We start from the raw sequence: 17,754 nt of genomic DNA, 5'->3' as shown, positions 1-17,754 counted from the left end.
ACCCCCATTCTGACCAGTGGGTTTTTTGCGATTCGGCACTGCGTGAATTTAACGGACAATTGCGCGGTCATGCGACGCTGTACCTAAACGAATTTGACATCCTTTTTTTCCCACAAACAGAGCTTTCTTTTGGTGGTATTTGATCACCCGTGCGATTTTTATTTTTTGCGCTATAAACAAAAAAAGAGCGTCAATTTTGCAAAAATAACAATATTTTTCACATTTTTTTATATGAAATTCCCCCAAAAAATGTAAAAATCAAAATTTTTTAACATTTTTGGCCAATTTGTTTTCTGCTACATATGTTTGGTAAAAAAAATCGCAAAAAGCGTATTTTGATTGGTTTGCGCAAAAGTTATTGCGTTTACTAACTAAGGGAAAGATTTCTGTCATTTTTGGTGTTTTTTTTTAACGCGTAATGGCGGCGATCTGCGATTTTTTTTGCGGTACTGCGACATTTCGGCGGACAGATCGAACCCTTGACTGACATTTTTGACACTTTTGGGGTTACCAGTGACATTACTGCAGTAATCAGTGCTATACATATGCACTGTTACTGCAAAATGACACTGGCAGGGAAGGGGTTAACTTTATTGGGGAAGGAGGGGTTAAGTGTGTCCCTAGGGTCGTGTCCCTCGCCTGCTATTGGCTCACAAGGAAGTGACAGGCTAGTGACGTACCGCTTTAACCTCCCTGGTGGTATGATCAGGACTAGCTATTGGCTTCTGTCCCCGCCGGCCGCCCGCACACAATCTGTAAGGATTCTGTATTCTTAGATATGCACTGTCTGCCTCTGTGCCCGCGTCCCGGCCACCTCCTGTAAGGCTTTAGTATTATATCTGCCCAAATCTAGTTCAGGCATTTTCCACGGCTTCTGTCCCAGCCCATCTGCCGGTGTTCTGTGAGAATTACCTACCCCGTGAGAAAAACCTACCCTCGTCACTTCCGGTGCACTGCAGTGTGTGTAACGCGGCGGTTACATTAAAAAAGCTGTGCTGCAATATGAGTCATCTCCACTCCTATCCCTGTCACTTCCCTGATCTCGGCTAGTAAATATAAAAGCGGCGGCGGGTGTATGAAAAGGCTGGATGGGTGGGCCAGCCAGTAAGTGGGCAGGTCAGCCGGTGTTCCGTGAGAATTACCTACCCCGTGAGAAAAACCTACCCTCGTCACTTCCTGCCAGGAACAGCTGAGCAGCGCAACAGTGCGCATGCTCACAGCCCCGGATATGTAATGGAACAGCTGAGGAGCTGACTAGTGCGCATGCGCACTAGTATGAAATGATCACGGTGTTCCGTGAAAAAAACCTACCCACGCGGCGGTTACATTAAAACAGCTGTGCTGCAATATGAGTCATCTCCACTCCTATCCCTGTCACTTCCCTGATCTTGGCTAGTAAATATAAAAGCGGCGGCGGGTGTATGAAAAGATAAATCACGGAGCCTAGAGCCGCTTCTCACGGAACACCGGCTGACCCGCCCACTTACTGGCTGGCCCGCCCATCCAGCACCTGTGACTCTTTTCTAGCCTTTGTTCTACAGGTCTGATGGGAGGTGGGCGGACCAGGAAGTGGAAACACTCAATAATGTACAGTGTATGGAGGTGAGCAGCTATTGTCGATCTCCTGTCTGGCTGTGTATATAGCATGTAGCAATGTATGGAGGTGAGCAGTGATCACCGATCTACGGCCTGCCTTTAAAGAACCCAGTAGTAGTAGCAGCAGTGATGTATGGAGGTGATAGAATGTGATCAGTGTGGGCGGGGCCACTGTGGATCTCTAGGTGAGGTGTGTCTCTGTGTGCGCGTGTCTCTGTCTTTGTGTGTCCTTATGCCCCATACACACGTGCAGATTATCTGCAGACTTTTGTCTGCAGACTTACCAAAACCATATAATATGTGGTCAAACCTAAACACTTTCAATTTGTATGCAATCCGGCAGGCCCTTGCACTACATAGAAAAGGTAAGTCTGCAGACAAAAGTCTGCAGATAATCTGCACGTGTGTATGGGGCATTAGTGTGTGTGTGTCTGTGTGGTGTGTGTGTTGAGGCTTTTGAATCTCAACGGCTGTTGCAGTGCTTCGCTGCTTAGCAAGTAGCTGTCACAGAGCCAGTACACCATAGGGATGTCCAGAGCCCAGGCAGGTGCCTCCTTAGATGTAAAAGTGATGGGTGATGTGAGAATAGCTCCATTGATGGTTACTGACTGTCTCCATTCCTTGGCGTGGACTTGTATGAAGTTCAGCAATCCATGTCTACACAAGGGACTGATGTGGCTGTAATGTCCGCAATCACACTAGACACAGGGGACATAAACTGCCCCAGGCCATTCCTATTGTCAGGTCATGTATATAAGAACTGCTCCATTTTAAAGTGATCTCAGTTGTGGGTGTCGTAGACTGACCATAGTCACCAGCTGGCTTAATAAATCTGTGTGAGCAAGCTCTGTTTCTATCGAATTAAACCTCATTTGATTTGTATTGTTTTAAGTATTTTCTTGTTTTGAAATGACACTGACTCTTTCTTCATATCTGGGGGGGGCGTTTGCCATCTTCGCCCTGGGCACCAGGTGACCTTGTGTCGGCACTGCACCACCCGTTGTTTTTGTTGAGTCGGTTGTTATTAGATATTGTTTTGAGTGTACCACTGTTTTTATTATTATTTTTTGATGTGAAATTTAGGCCTCATGCAGGCAGGGCACCTATTTAACCACTTAAGCCCCAGTGACTTTAACTGACAATTGCGCGGTCATGCAATGCTGTACCCAAACTAAACTTACATCCTTTTTTTCCCACAAACAGAGCTTTCTTTTGGTGGTATTTGATCACCTCTGTGCTTTTTATTTTTTGCGATATTAATAAAAAAAGAGCGAAAATTTTGAGAAAAAATTACATTTTCAACTTTGTCTTTTAAAAAATATCCAATATACTTAATTTATGTCATATATTTTGGCCAAAATGTATTTAGCTACATATCTTTGACAAAAAAATCTCAATGAGCGTACTTTTATTGGTTTACGCAAAAGTTATAGCGTCTACAAACTATGGTGTAAATACTGGCATTTACGCAGCTTTAATTTCTGACTGCCTATCTAATTTCATGAAGTGCTAAAATGGCAGGGCAGTACAAAACCCCCCCAAAAATTACCACTTTTTGGAAAGTAGACATCCTAGGGAATGTCCTGAGAGGCATGTTGAGCTCATTGAATATTTCATTTTTCTGACAGACTCCATGGCAGCACACATATGGGTAGGCTCCGCTTCCTCTCCTACCCTATAGGACCCCACTCCCATAAATCTTTGCTCCATACCAGGAGCCGTGTTCCTTTTTTGTCCTCCTCCTCCAAGAAGGAAGTCTTACCTTATAGGATATCTATCGGTTTCAGGCGACCTGGTGGCGTGTGGACCTTCCTGTTGTCGGATGCCTCCTGTTTTATGTCCAGCAATCTCAATATTTATCGGGTGGACCCGGGCAATATTGTCTTGATGCTGAAGATGCCGTAAATCTTGCATGAGAGGTGGGCTGCATTGTTGGCCAATACGTCCTTGCTATTAAGCGGATAGGCCCTGATGCCCTGTCACACACGCGTGTATTTATCCAGGCCTGAGACTGTTCGGCTTTAATCATGGTGGTAAAGTATAAAACTTTCTTTGGTCATTGTATTTCCTGTTTGTTTGCGGCTGGAGCGCTCCTGCGTTCCAGATCGCCACTTAGGCTCCTCCCCCTGCTTCTCCGGACCTCCGATTGGTCGTCCAGGATGAGGCTTGGCTCTGGCTTCGTTCGCGCATGCGCGCGCACTGCTCCTGATCTCCTATGACGCTATTGCGTCGATGAGGGCGTGGCTTCGGGCTCCCGGGAGATTTAAGCAGCTGTCAAAGCTGTTTTCAGTGGGATGTCTGCGGGCGTTGCGGTGGCTTCCCCGTGCCGTCTTTCTGCTCCTCAACGGTGAGTCATGCTTTGAACCAGTGGCTATTGGGGGTTGGGGGGGATGGTGTGGAGACGAAAGTTAGTACATGTATGCTTACTTTCTTCCTGTTGCAGGCTGTGCTTCTATCTGTAATGGATGCTTCACCACCCCCCGGTGGCCAGTCCCTGCGCAACAGGTGAGCTAGTTACCTTAACCCTTACCTACTTGCGTTGGCTGGTTGTGTGTGGAGCCTAAGTGTATTTTCCCTGTTTTTTTCCTCTATTCAGCCCTCTTAGGTCTGACCAATGTCCCATTTCTGGATCAAAGGATCGATCTCCTTCAGTCCACCGACACTCTTCATCAAAATCTGGTCATAGGTCTAGCTCCAGGTCTAAAAGTCATGAAGACAATACCAGTTCAGTCGCACCACGACAATCCCGCCATTCTGACCGCGGTTCAGGGAAGTCATGCTGGTGCTGCCGAGCCCCTGTCCCTGAGGATAGATCCTTATGTGATACCTGTTATTCCAGGGTACTAAAGGAGAAGCAAGACACTGTACAACCAGTGGAGTCTATGGTTAGGCGGATCGTACAGGAATCCCTCAGAGACTGGGATCCTGGTAGGCTGTCTGGTCACTCTTCAGAGGCTCCTGGGCCTCTTCCAAGGTATGAATTGGAGCCAGGTACTTCGCAACCAAGTCGCTTGTCGGAACATTCTACAGACAGCGAGGATGATTTGGAAGACCAGAATGTAGGTTTTGAACTTGCTATGGTCCCACCGCTAGTTAAAGCGGTTAAGGAGGCACTAAAGTGGGAAGATCCAGCAGAGTCTCCAGCTAAGCAAAATAAATATTTCAAGCATCTTAAGAAAGAGCGTTCCCATTTTCCCCTTCTGGGGGAATTGGTAGAAATTATTACAGATGAGTGGCAGGGAGTTGAAAAAAGAAACTCTTTGTCATCCAAGATCTCCAGGATGTATCCCTTTAAGAATGATAAAGTGAAACATCTAGATTCTGCTCCCACTGTGGATGCGGCCTTGATGAGGTTGGTGAAACACGTAACCTTACCATTAGAAGACTCAGTCTCCTTCAAAGACGCTCTTGAAAGGCGGATCGATACAGATCTTAAAAAGATTTATCTCTCCGCAGGTATGGCTTGTAAACCGGCCCTGGTGTTGGCAGCCACATCCAAAGCGATGGAAGCCTGGGTGGACAGCGTGGAGGCTACACTTCAGAGTGTCTCCGAAGAGGTGGCCAGGAGCTTGGCCATTCAAGAGTTGAGGCTGGCAACGGCTTTCTTGGGGGAGGCATCCATTGATATCATCCGCTTGGCGGCACGGGTCATGCTGTCCTCAGTCACGGCCAAGCGTGCCTTGTGGTTGCGTCCCTGGTTGGCTGACCCTGCCTCTAAAAAGGCTTGGTGTAGAATCCCCTTTGAGGGTTCTTCTCTCTTTGGTAATAAACTGGACAGTGCTATTGACCGTGCCACTGGTGGTAAATCGGGGTTCCTTCCCCAGGATCGACAGTTGATAGACCAGAGAAGACCTCAAAACAGGCAAAATCCCGATCGTGCCAGAGAGGCTCGTTTCTACAGGCCTGGCCGTGAGTTTAGGAAGAACTGGAAGCGCCCTCAGTCTACGGGGCAAAAGTTCTCCAAAGGGAAATCTTCTGGAGGTCGAGAGGCAACTAAGTCCTTTTGATATCGAGCCTGTCCAGACAGTGCGGGTAGGCGCACGCTTACTTCAATTTGCGCAGGTCTGGGCAGCCTCGGTCGAAGATCAGTGGACTGTCAGAACCGTATCACACGGGCATGTGTGGATCTTCGACAAAAGTCCTATTCTTCGTTTCATTCCTACGGCCTTACCCCGTTCAGAAGAAAAGAAGTTGACTCTTCTATCATTTGTAGAATCCCTGGTTGCCCAGGGTGCGGCAGTGCCTGTCCCAACCGATGAAAGGCTCCAAGGCATCTACTCTCCGCTCTTCATGGTCTTGAAGAAAAGCGGCTCTTGGAGGCCGGTTATAGATCTAACACACCTTAACACCTTCATCAAGAAAGAGAGGTTCAGGATGGAGACACTTTTCACAATTCGTCAAGTGGTGCAGCCAGAGGATTGGATAATATCCATAGATCTGAAAGATGTTTACTTTCACGTCCCAGTCGCAACAGAAATGCAGAAATTTATTCGATTCGCAGTGGGTCAGGTGCATCTTCAGTTTACCTGTCTCCCTTTCAGGCTTACCACATCACATAGTTACATAGTAGGTGAGGTTGAATAAAGACAACAGTCCATCCAGTTCAACCTGGGTAGGTGTGTGTGGCTGTAATCATCTCACATACTCCTGAAAGTTCTGATCCTTGAGATGTACGTCTAATAGTCTTTTGAAAGCCACCATACTACCCGCAGAAACCACCTCTTGTGGTAGAGAATTCCACAATCTTGTAGCCCTAACAGTAAAGAACCCCCCACGATGCCTGAGGTTAAAACACTTCTCCTCTAATCGCATTGTATGCCCCCGAGTCCTCATGCAATCCCTTCGACTGAACAGCTTTTTTTCTAAGCTGAGATCCCCATTGAGATATTTAAAAATTGCTATCATGTCCCCCCTCAGGCGTCTCTTCTCCAGGGAGAATAAATCAAGCGATTGCAGATTAACCAGATGCCGCCCCCCGCCGTCATATTACGGCGGAGCGGTGCGACCATTATCCTGGGCTGCCGTCATATGACGGCGGCACTTTAAGCAGGGCAGGCGCGCGATCGCGCGCGCGCCGCCCTGCACTGCCGGTGTCGGGGTGTCCCCGGGACACCCCCCGTCACCGGCAGGGGGGAAACAGCCAATGGGCGTGGCTGTTTCCCACGTGATCGGCTGTGTTCCAATGACACAGCCGATCACAATGGAGGCGCCCACAAGATGACCGCGCATGCGCGATCGAGAGCGCGCAGCGCGGTCATGTCGGTGGCACTGTGTTCCGTAGGAACACAGCTGTCACCGGCGGTAGTAAACAGACACTGACAGTTTACTATGTGATCGGCTGTGAATCCATTCACAGCCGATCACAAAATGTAAACAAAGAGCAGTAACTCACTGTTACTAGCTCTTCTCCCCTCACACAGTTTCCAGTGTGAGGAGAGCAGAGCCAGAAACAGTGAGTTACTGCTCTGTGTACCTGTCACAACGTAAAAGCACAAAAATAAAGGTCCCCACACAGTCCTCAGCCCCCCCCAATTGCACCTGTCACCCAACAGTCACCTCATCAGTACCCAGAAATTGACACCCATAAGGCTACGTTCACATGTGAGCGTAGCGATCGCAGGCAGAATCACAGCGATTCTGCCCACGATCCGGAAATCATTGCAAATCGCGGGACGCCTGTGCGTTGCCCGTGATTTGCAATAGCACCCCAAACGCTGTGCGATGTTGCCGCCATTTCCGCCTGCCGAATCGCGGTAACATCGCGCAAACATCGCATGACGCCCAAAAAAGGTACAAGAGTTTCTTTGGGGCGTCATGCGTTGTTTGCGTAATGTTACCGCGATTCGGCAGGCGGAAATCGCAGCAACATCGCACAGCGTTTGGGGTGCTATTGCAAATCACGGGCAACGCACAGGCGTCCCGCGATTTGCATTGATTTCTGGATCGCGGGCAGTAGCCTAAAGTTCACCGGTCACCAGAGACTGCCATCAGTACCGCCATGCACCATCGCCCGTCACCCATCGGTGACCATCGCCCGTCACCTGTCACCCCATCAATCACCGTCACCTGTCATCGTCACCTGTCACCCCATCAGTCATCGTCATCTGTCACCCTATCAATCATCGTCACTTGTCACCCCATCAATCATCGTCACTTGTCACCCCGTCAGTGATTGTCATCTGTCACCCCATCAATCATCGTCACTTGTCACCTCATCAATCATCGTCACTTGTCACCTCATCAATCATCGTCACCTGTCACCCCATCAGTCATTGTCACCTGTCACCCCATCAATCATTGTCACCTGTCACCCCATCAATCATTGTCACCTGTCACCCCATCAGTCATTGTCACCTGTCACCCCATCAGTCATCGTCACCTGTCACCCCATCAGTCATCGTCACCTGTCACCCCATCAGTCATCGTCACCTGTTTGCCATATACATGCAACCACTTACCGACCGCCTAATGACTATATGCGTCGGCCATTTAAAGCTAAATACTGGGGTTATGGCAGCAGATAGCTGCCATAACCACGGTATTTTTTTAAACGGCGGGCGGTCGGCTTTCAGATAAGGGTGGTCCCAGTGGCCAGTGGCGGATTCGCCGCGGAATTACCCTTACGGTGCAGGGGAAGAGGTGCCCCCCCCCCCCTCCCGCCGCGTCCCAGACGGTTTTTTTTTCTTTCCTTTTTCAACAATTTTTTTTTTTTTTTTTTTTTTTTAGTGTAGTTGTGAGGTGTGAGGTCTTTTTGACCCCAGATCTCACAATAAAGAGGACCTGTCATGCCTATTTCTATTACAAGGGATGTTTACATTCCTTGTAATAGGAATAAAAATGATCAAAACTTTTTTTTTTTAAACTGTGTAAAAATAAAAAAATAATAAATAAAATAAATAGGAAAAAAAAAAAATTAAAGCGCCCTGTCCCCGTTAGCTCGCGCGCAGAAGCAAACGCATACGCAAGTCCCGCCCACATATGTAAACTGTGTTCAAACCATACATGTGAGGTATCTCCGCGATCGTTAGAGCGAAAGCAATAATTTGAGCCCTAGACCTCCTCTGTAACTCTAAGCTGGTAACCTGCAGAAATTTTTAAAATGTTGCCTATGGGGATTTTTAAGTACCAATGTTTGGCGCCATTCTGTGAGAATGCGCAATTTTGAAGCATGACATTGTGGGTATCTAATTACTCGGCGTAACATTATCTTTCACATTATGGAAAAAAATTGGGCTAAATTTACTGTTTTCTTATTTTTTAGTTCAAAAAAGTGAATTTCTTTCAAAAAAATTGCATTTGGAAGACTGCTGCGCAAATATGGTGTGATAAAAAATATTGCAAAAATCTCCATTTTATTCTCTAGGGTCTCTGCTAAAAAAATATATATAATGTTTGGGGGTTCTAAGTAGTTTTCTAGCAAAAAAAAATATTTTAGCTTGTAAACACCAAGTGTCAAAAATAGGGCCAGTCTTAAAGTGGATAAATGGACAACTTTGTGAAAAGTGCTACTTGGATGTTAGGCGTCTGTATGTGGCTAGGCTGTGTAAAAGTGTTACACATGTGGTATCGCTATACTCAGGAGGAATAGCAGAATGTATTTTGGGGTGCAAATTTTTGCTATGTACATGCTATGTGTTAGTAATATTGCATAAATGGACAGCTTTGTGTAAAAAAAAAGTGTTTTCATTTTCTTTCCACAGTTTCCAAAAACTTGTGGAAAAAAATGACAAGTTCAAAAGACTCATTATGCCTCAAAAATTATACGTTGGGCTGTTTGCTTTCCAAAATGGGGTAATTTTACGGGGGTTTCCATTGTCCTGGTGCTCCAGGGCCTTCAAAAGTGCGATAGGTTGTCAGGAAATGATATGTGTAATTTGTGCTCCTAGAATGCCGGACGGTACTACTTGGATGTTAGGCCTCTGTATGTGGCCAGGCTGTGAAAAAGTCTCACACATGTGGTATCGCCATACTCAGGAGGAGTAGTAGAATGTGTTTTGGGGTGTAGTTGCAAGTATACATATGCTGTGTGAGAGAAATAACCTGTTAATACGTCAATTTGTAAAAAAAAAAAAAAAAAAAATCTTCATATTGCAAAGAGTTGTGGGAAAAAATTACAACTTCAAAAAACTCACCATGCCCCTTATTAAATATCTTGGAATGTCTACTTTCCAAAAAGGGATCATTTGGTGGGTATTTGTACTTTCCTGACTTTTTAGTGTCTCAAGAAATGAGATAGGCCTTCAGTACATCAGGTGTGGTCAAGTGTGATCAATTTTCAATGATTAGCACCATAAGTTGTGGACTCTATAACTTTCACAAAGACCAAATAATATATACTTATTTGGGTTATTTTTACCAAAGATAAGTAGCAGTATAAATTTTGGCCAAAATTTGTGAATAAAAATTACTCATTTGCTTAATTTTATGACAGAAACAAAGAAAAATGCGTTTTTTCACAGTATTTTCAGTCTTTTTTTATTTATAGCACAAAAAAAAAAAAAACAGTAGTGATTAAATACCATCAAAAGAAAGCCCTATTTGTGTGAAAAAAAGGACACAAATTTTTTATGGGTACAGTGTTGCATGACTGAGTAATTGTCATTCAAAGTGTGAGAGCGCTGAAAGCTGAAAATCAGTCTGGGCAGGAAGGGGGTGAAAGTGCACTGTAGGCAAGTGGTTAAGGTCCTCCAATCCCCTCATTAGTTTAGTTGCCCTTCTCTGGACTCTCTCCAGCTCCAACACATCCCTCCTGAGGACTGGCTACCAGAACTGGACAGAATACTCCAGATGCGGTCGGACCAGAGTTTTATAAAGTGGAAGGATTATAGACTTATCTCTGGAATACATCCCTTTCTTTATGCATGTTAATATTCTGCTGACCTTGGCAGCTTCCGCTTGACATTGCATGCTGTTGCTTAGTCTATCATCAACCAAGACTCCCAGATCTTTCTCCATTTTTGATTCCCCCAAGGGTTCCCCTCCTAATGTGTATTGTGCTTTTATGTTTCTAGTCCCCAAGTGCAAAACCTTACACTTCTCCACGTTAAACCTCATTTGCCAAATCGTTGCCCACTCCGTTATTTTGTCCAGGTCATCCTGTAGGATATCTGCTTCATGCTGTGCAGTTATTGCCCTGCCCAATTTTGTGTCATCTGCAAAAACTGATATCGAACTACTGATCCCGTCCTCAATGCTGTTTATGAATAAATTGAACAAGGTTGGTCCCAGGGCTGAGCCTTGGGGGACCCCGCTTACTACCTCAGACCAGTCTGAGTATGCGCTGTTTATTACCAAAAAAGATAAGTGCTATACAGCACCCCCTTTCCTGCGCTCGGAACCTGGTCCTCAGGCTGCCTCAATCCCGATACTCGTGCTAATAATAGGCATCCATGATGGCTTGGCTTTGCTGCCCCTTACGACCAGGGCGGTCGACCAAACACTGAAAATACAAAGCAAAGAAAAGGGCGCACCAGCCTAGCGCATTATTCTCAGCTAAATAAACTCGCTGAGGATAATGCGCTAGGCTGGTGCGCCCTTTTCTTTGCTTTGTATTTTCGCTGTTTATTACCACCCTTTGGCCCTTTTAGCCAGTTCCGTATCCAAGAGCAAACCCTGCTGTCGATACCTGCAGACCTTATTTTATAAATTAAGCGCTTATGGGGAACTGTATCAAACGCCTTAGCGAAATCTAAGTACACCATATCCACTGGTCTGCCCCTATCTAGCTCACAGCTCACCTCCTCGTAGAATGTTAAGAGATTGGTTTGACAAGAACGCCCATTTGTAAACCCGTGCTGGTTACTGCTGATGATGCTGTTGTCTTTAGCAAACTCTACGATATAGTCCCTTATCATCCCCTCCAGAAGTTTACATACTACTGATGTCAAACTGACAGGCCTATAATTTCCCGGTATATGCCTCTGACCCTTTTTGAATATCGGAATCACGTTTGCTTTCCTCCACTCCCCTGTTACATCTCCTGTCCTAATAATGTCAGCAAAGATCAGGAACAGTGGTCTAGATATAACCTTACTGAGTTCCTTGAGTACTCTCGGATGTATGCCATCCGGGCCTGGTGATTTGTTTGTGTTAAGTTTATCCAGCCTTTCCCTGGTTTCACCCTCTGTTAGCCATAATGGCAAGTCCTGTGTATTACTACTAACCATACAGTCATGGTCAGTGTACCCCTCCGTTTCCTGTGTAAATACTGACAAGAAAAAAGCATTCAGCACGGTTGCTTTTTCAGTGTCCTCTGTAACCATCCTCCCATCATCATTTAATTATGTGTGCAATATGCTCTGCCCTAGTTTTTTTGCTGTTGATATATTTAAAGAATTTAGAGAGGCTGATAATGCCGGACGAATCCTGCTGCGAATTATAAGAATCCTCTCCAATGGAAGGGAGAAGATCTTACTGGCTGTGGTAGCCCTGATCAGAGCAAAAGGGATTCGTCTTTACCATTACTTGGACGATTTGCTTCTTCTGTCAAGACACCAAGATCAAATTCTGCATCAGAAGGCTCAAGTAATGTCCACCCTTCAAGAGTTCGGGTGGCTCCTTGTAGAATTATTTTATTAATTCGGCTTTAATATGGTTTATGCATTTATGCCATCTTTCATAGGTTCCCTTTTAAGTTACTACTGGGAAGCCTAGGCATAAGGTCAAAACCAGTATAGCAGTTTGAATGTCATTCTTGTCCAGTTGTCTCCCTTCTCTCTTGGCCAGAGTTTATTGCTTGAGAGGTCAACAGGTCAGTGGCTAACTTGTCAAATATAGCTTCAGGAGATATTTGAGACATACCTAAGTAGAATATCTTTTATGTCAAGAATAGTGGGTTATCCATAATAAAGTTAGTATTTAAGTTACTTATTTAAGTAAATTAACTGTTTAATAGAGTGTAAAGAATTGTGTGTTGTGATATATGTATATATGCATATATATATACATAATATTGAAATTGATTATCCATTTGTAAGTATGGTTACAGTTGTAAAAGAATGTATATGTCACAAAGGTTATCTATTCTGACTCAGGAAAGGTCATTTTATACTACAGTGTATTTCAAGAATACTACTATGTGTTTCTGTCAATCAAAGTAGTTCAAGTCCAAGTCAGCGTTTTGGTCATATACATATTAGGAATTATTACTAATATGGGCATCACACATTTAGCTTAAACTGTATTAGGTCATAACTGCATTACGAGTTTTGATGGACTGAAAAGAGTATAAAAGCAGTGTCCTCGAGCACAGATGGAGGACATCACATACAGACACTGACACACCTCCTTCACACAGAATTTCAACACATACATATTGAAACCTCATTTCATTGTTTTCTTTAGACCTACACACTCAACCTAACTACAACAGCTGTTTCACAGTCACCTTCTGGAAGCAGAGTTAGCAGGACACATACTTTTTCTTATTTACTTAAAATGTACTGAACTGTTATACTTTTTACATTGTATTTATGCTTTGATGTGCCAAGTGTGTTTGAATAAAATCACACTTTGTTTAAGCCTGGCTAATGAACTATTTGAACACAACGCCTGAAAAGACACTACAGATATTTTTTAATATCAGCAACATTTTACATTTTGGCGAATGCCAGCCATAGTCGTCGTTTTTTTCTACTTGCTTAGAGGGGAGTTTGGCGCAATTCCGTGACCAAGTTGGAAAGAAAAACAACGATCAAAGAACCTAGAACAGAGGCTTTGGTGTTCCAACAGACGTGGACAAGAAGTCCAGTGAAAAGATAGCCGGCTGAAGACGAGAAAATCTTCTGATTACGGTGAGTAAAAGTCATGGAATTTATTGATGACCTAGCTAGAGACAGTAAGCTAGAGTTTAAAGATGTGTCTATGTATCCAAATGACAGTCATTTATGGGCATATATGTACAAGGAATGTTTACAAGCTAATGTTCAGATAGACAAATCTAAATTTACTGTAAATAAACAGAGTAAGAAGATCTCTAATATCTTACAGTTGGTAAGAATTTTTAACAAAATGCTACTTAATGTTAATTTACCTGCCAAAAGTATTAGTACAGACAGAATGTAACACTGTACAGAACACAGGGATTCATGAAAATTTGTCCCAAGACTCTCTTAATTGTCCAAACTGTGAAATTTTCTGTAGTTATATAGAGGATCTTGAGGAACAAATTAACTCAAAAACAAATGTTTTGTCACAACAACAGAATGACAGTAGACAGGTTTCTACTATAACAAATGGACAGACTGCATCTACGTCAAAAACTCAAGCTTCTTATATTCCGGATAGTTCGGAAATAGGAGACAATGACGGTGAGGATGACGCAGAGGTTAGGAAGAAAAAACTACTAGACCGTGCAGCAAAATTAAAGTTGAAAATACATGACCAATTAATGAAAGTTTTAAAGGAAATTCCATCATACAGTTTAAATTGCGATGCATTTTTTAATGCAGATATATTTGAGTCGTACACTGACAGATACAATTTGAAAGATGAGCAACGTAATCATATATTTTACCTTTGGTTACCGGCACACTATGCACGACGATTAACAAAATCACCTTTTATTGATGCTAATGGACAGGAAAGACATGGTGACGAATCTGACAGATTACGACAATTGATACTATGCACAACAGGTGAGGAAGTTCCGTCAATTGACACAATAGATGCATTACAGACATCAATTAGAGAGGATCCCTTTGAATTTTAAATTAAATTCTCAAAGGCATACAAAATGATTTTTGGTGTTGACGATGAAAATGACACTGGAATGATACATTTATTTGTGAAAAAGTTTAAATATCTTGACCCAACTACATTAGCGATTGCTTATGATAAGACTTCTTTGTCAGAAGCTGCTAGCTTCATTGATAAAGTTAGAAGACAAATGAAACAGGGCAATCCTAAGTCCAAGATCGCTCTAGTTCATAATGACACTTTAAACAGGAATAGTCATACCCCAACTAAGACAGGACTGATTGTTGCTACTAGCAATGACAAGTACAAGCAAATGAGAAAGAGAGATCCCATTACTTGTTACTATTGTCATAATCCTGGTCTTTTAAAATGGCAATGTAAAAAATTCTTGAGGGATGTGCAGATGAAACAGTCAAGAGACATAGGTAAAGAAAATGGACTTATACCTCTTGAACCATCCGCACCTCCTCGTCCAAATATAACTCAATCTTCTTCTCCTTATGCTCCTCTGATAAAACAAATCAGAGAATTATCAATCAGCAATGGTATGAGTGAAAAGAGCTTGCAATCAGCAACTGTTGATTCAAATCCATTATTGCCAACCCCCTGACTAGAAAACAAAAAGGAAATAAAGTCCCATCATCTAGAATATGTAACACCAATAAGTCTAGATAAAAGTTGGCGTCCCTACATTAAAGCTAAATTGAATGGGCAAAATCTCAAGTTCCTAATTGATACAGGTGCTGAAATTTCAATTACTGGTGTAAGACTACCTCTTGAGACAGACGCAGCTGTTTGTACAGTTGTTGGATTTAATGGATCGGGTAATTCTAAAGCTTCTAAGTGTAAACAGGTTTCATTCGAAGTTCCTGGTTATTTAGATACTGAAATTGATATTTGGTATTGTCAAGGTGCAGAGAACATTATTGGTACAGATGTCATTCAACAAAGAGGTTGGATAATTGACCTAGGTAACGGTGTTATCTGGAAAGGTTCCATTAATCGTAAGCCTGTGGTAATTGACCCAGCAGATTACTGTGAAGTCGGCAGCATTTGTTTAGCTGAAGTGATTGCTGAAGACCATAGATGGCCAGATATCGGTGACAATCAGGAGCTAGAACAATTGGTCAAATCATTCAAAAATCTATGGAGCCAAGGTAAAAATGAGGCAAGTTTGTTCAAAGATGTTGAAGTGGATGTGCAAGGACGTGACCCACCAGCTCAGAAGCAATACAAATTGCCACCGGAGTCAATTGAACCAGTGTCAATTGTAATACAAGAACTTTTGCAACAAGGCATTATTAGGAAAACAAATTCAGTTACAAACAATCCATTATGGGTAGTACCTAAAAGAGATGATCCTAGTTCATTCAGGCTTCTGGTTGACCTCAGAATGCTGAATAAATATACCCCAAATTGTGCCCCATTAGTCGCAGAAACACCTGACATAATGTCCCGAATTGATGCAAAAGCAAAGGTGTTCTCTGTGATTGACATTGCAAATGGATTTTTTTCAATTGCTTTAACCAAAAGTTGTCAATATAAATTTGCATTTTCATTCCAAAACGAGCAATATACTTTCAATCGTCTTCCTCAAGGCCTCCATCTTAGCCCAAGTGTATTTCATCAAGCTTTAGCAAAAGTCTTATCAAAATTTTCTAGGCCAGACTGTATTCTACAGTATGTGGACGATATTTTATTGTCCTCTGAAAGTGAGGAAGAGCATTTAACTCTTTTGGCAGAATTGTTTGATCTGTTGCAAGATGCAGGTCTCAAGCTGAATACTCGTAAAGTACAGCTCATAAAACGCGAGGTGAAGTTTCTCGGTATTCAGATCAGTCCGGGAAAACGTCAACCTTTGCAAGAAAGGGTTAATGCTATTGCCGCACTTCCTGTACCAACTACATTTAAATCTCTAAGACAGTTCCTAGGATTAGTGAATTTTTCAAGAGAGTTCATTGAGTCATTTGCTGAGAAAGCAAAATGTTTGTATGAACTTCTGAAAAACAATGAGGAAAATGGTTTTGGTCCTTGGACTGAAGCTCATCAACAAGCTTTTGAATCTTTGAAGAAAAATTTACAGACTGCACCAGCCCTAGCTACAGTAGAAACGCAAGCACTGTTTGCTTTGCAGGTGCATACATCTGAAAAAGCAATTTCTTCTGTGTTGCTTCAATTACAAGGAGGAAATTGGAGGATTTTGGGATATTTCTCTAGGATTTTAACTCCAGTCGAGAAAGGTTTTGACACATGTGTGAAACAATTGGTAGGAGTTCACTATGCAGTAAAAGCAACTGAGCACATCGTAGGATTCAACAAAATTGTCTTACAAACACCTCATTCCACCCTGAAATTTCTCCTTGAGAAAAATGTTCCAGGTGTTTCAAATCAAAGATTTTCACAATGGTTGTTGGCTTTATCACCTAAACAGATCCAGGTTGAACATAATGCAAAGTATGTACTTCCTCAGTTGATGGAATATAATGGATTGGAACAAGAGTGTTCATGTGAGGTCCAGGATTCCTACTCTCCTCTGTTTCGCAGAGAAGCAGAGAAGACTGATGAACCAGTGTTTGTGGATGGTTCACGATACTGTGTTTCAGGAGAGTATTTTGCAGGTTATGCAATCTGGTTTCCAAATAGAGGATATGCCATACAGCACAGACTTCCAGGACATTTTTCAGCCCAAAAAGCAGAACTGTTAGCCGTAGAAACAGTACTGACTGTAAACAATGAAGAGAACCGCGGTCCACTAGGAATCTATAGTGACAGTTCATATGTTGTGCGTTCTCTTACTGACTACTTGCCAATTTGGAAAAGAAGAGGTTTTGTTAATGCCTCAAACAAAGTTTTGGTACATAAAGAAACACTACAATCAATTTTCACACTAGCAGAGAAAAACCCTTGTGTTTATTCTATTGTGAAAGTTCCAGCTCATAAAAAAGACAATGATGAGTTAAGCATTGGTAACAGGACAGCTGACACATTAGCAAAAGAAGCAGCTGTTATTGAACAGTCAGAGATTCCATCTGAAGCAGTTTCAGTGAGTGTAGTCAGAAAAACAGATACACAGATTCCTTCATTTGCAGAAGAACAGAAAAAGGATCAATCCCTTTCTGCTTCTCAGGTTGATCCAAAATCTCCCTTTGTTTGTGAAAACGGGATTTTGTGTCATGACTTAAACGGAATTCTGCATCCTGTTATACCAAAACATTTGCAGGTGGAATTCACAAAATACAATCATGAAAGCTTAGGCCATGTAGGTAAGCAGAAATTACTTGAGGTTCTCAGAGAGAAGTTTTTCTGGGAAAAAATGGAAGAAACTGTAGACAGTGTAATTCGATCTTGTCTAATTTGTGCTCAAGTAAACCCCAGACCAAAGGGACAAAAACCTCCCTTACAAAGAGTTCCTCCAGCTAATGGTCCATGGTCCACATTACAAATTGACTATATAGGACCACT

Source organism: Pelophylax lessonae (genome assembly GCF_965119305.1).
Source record: "Pelophylax lessonae genome assembly, chromosome: 8".
Lineage (NCBI taxonomy): Eukaryota > Metazoa > Chordata > Amphibia > Anura > Ranidae > Pelophylax > Pelophylax lessonae.
Note: the sequence above shows the minus strand (reverse complement) of the source record.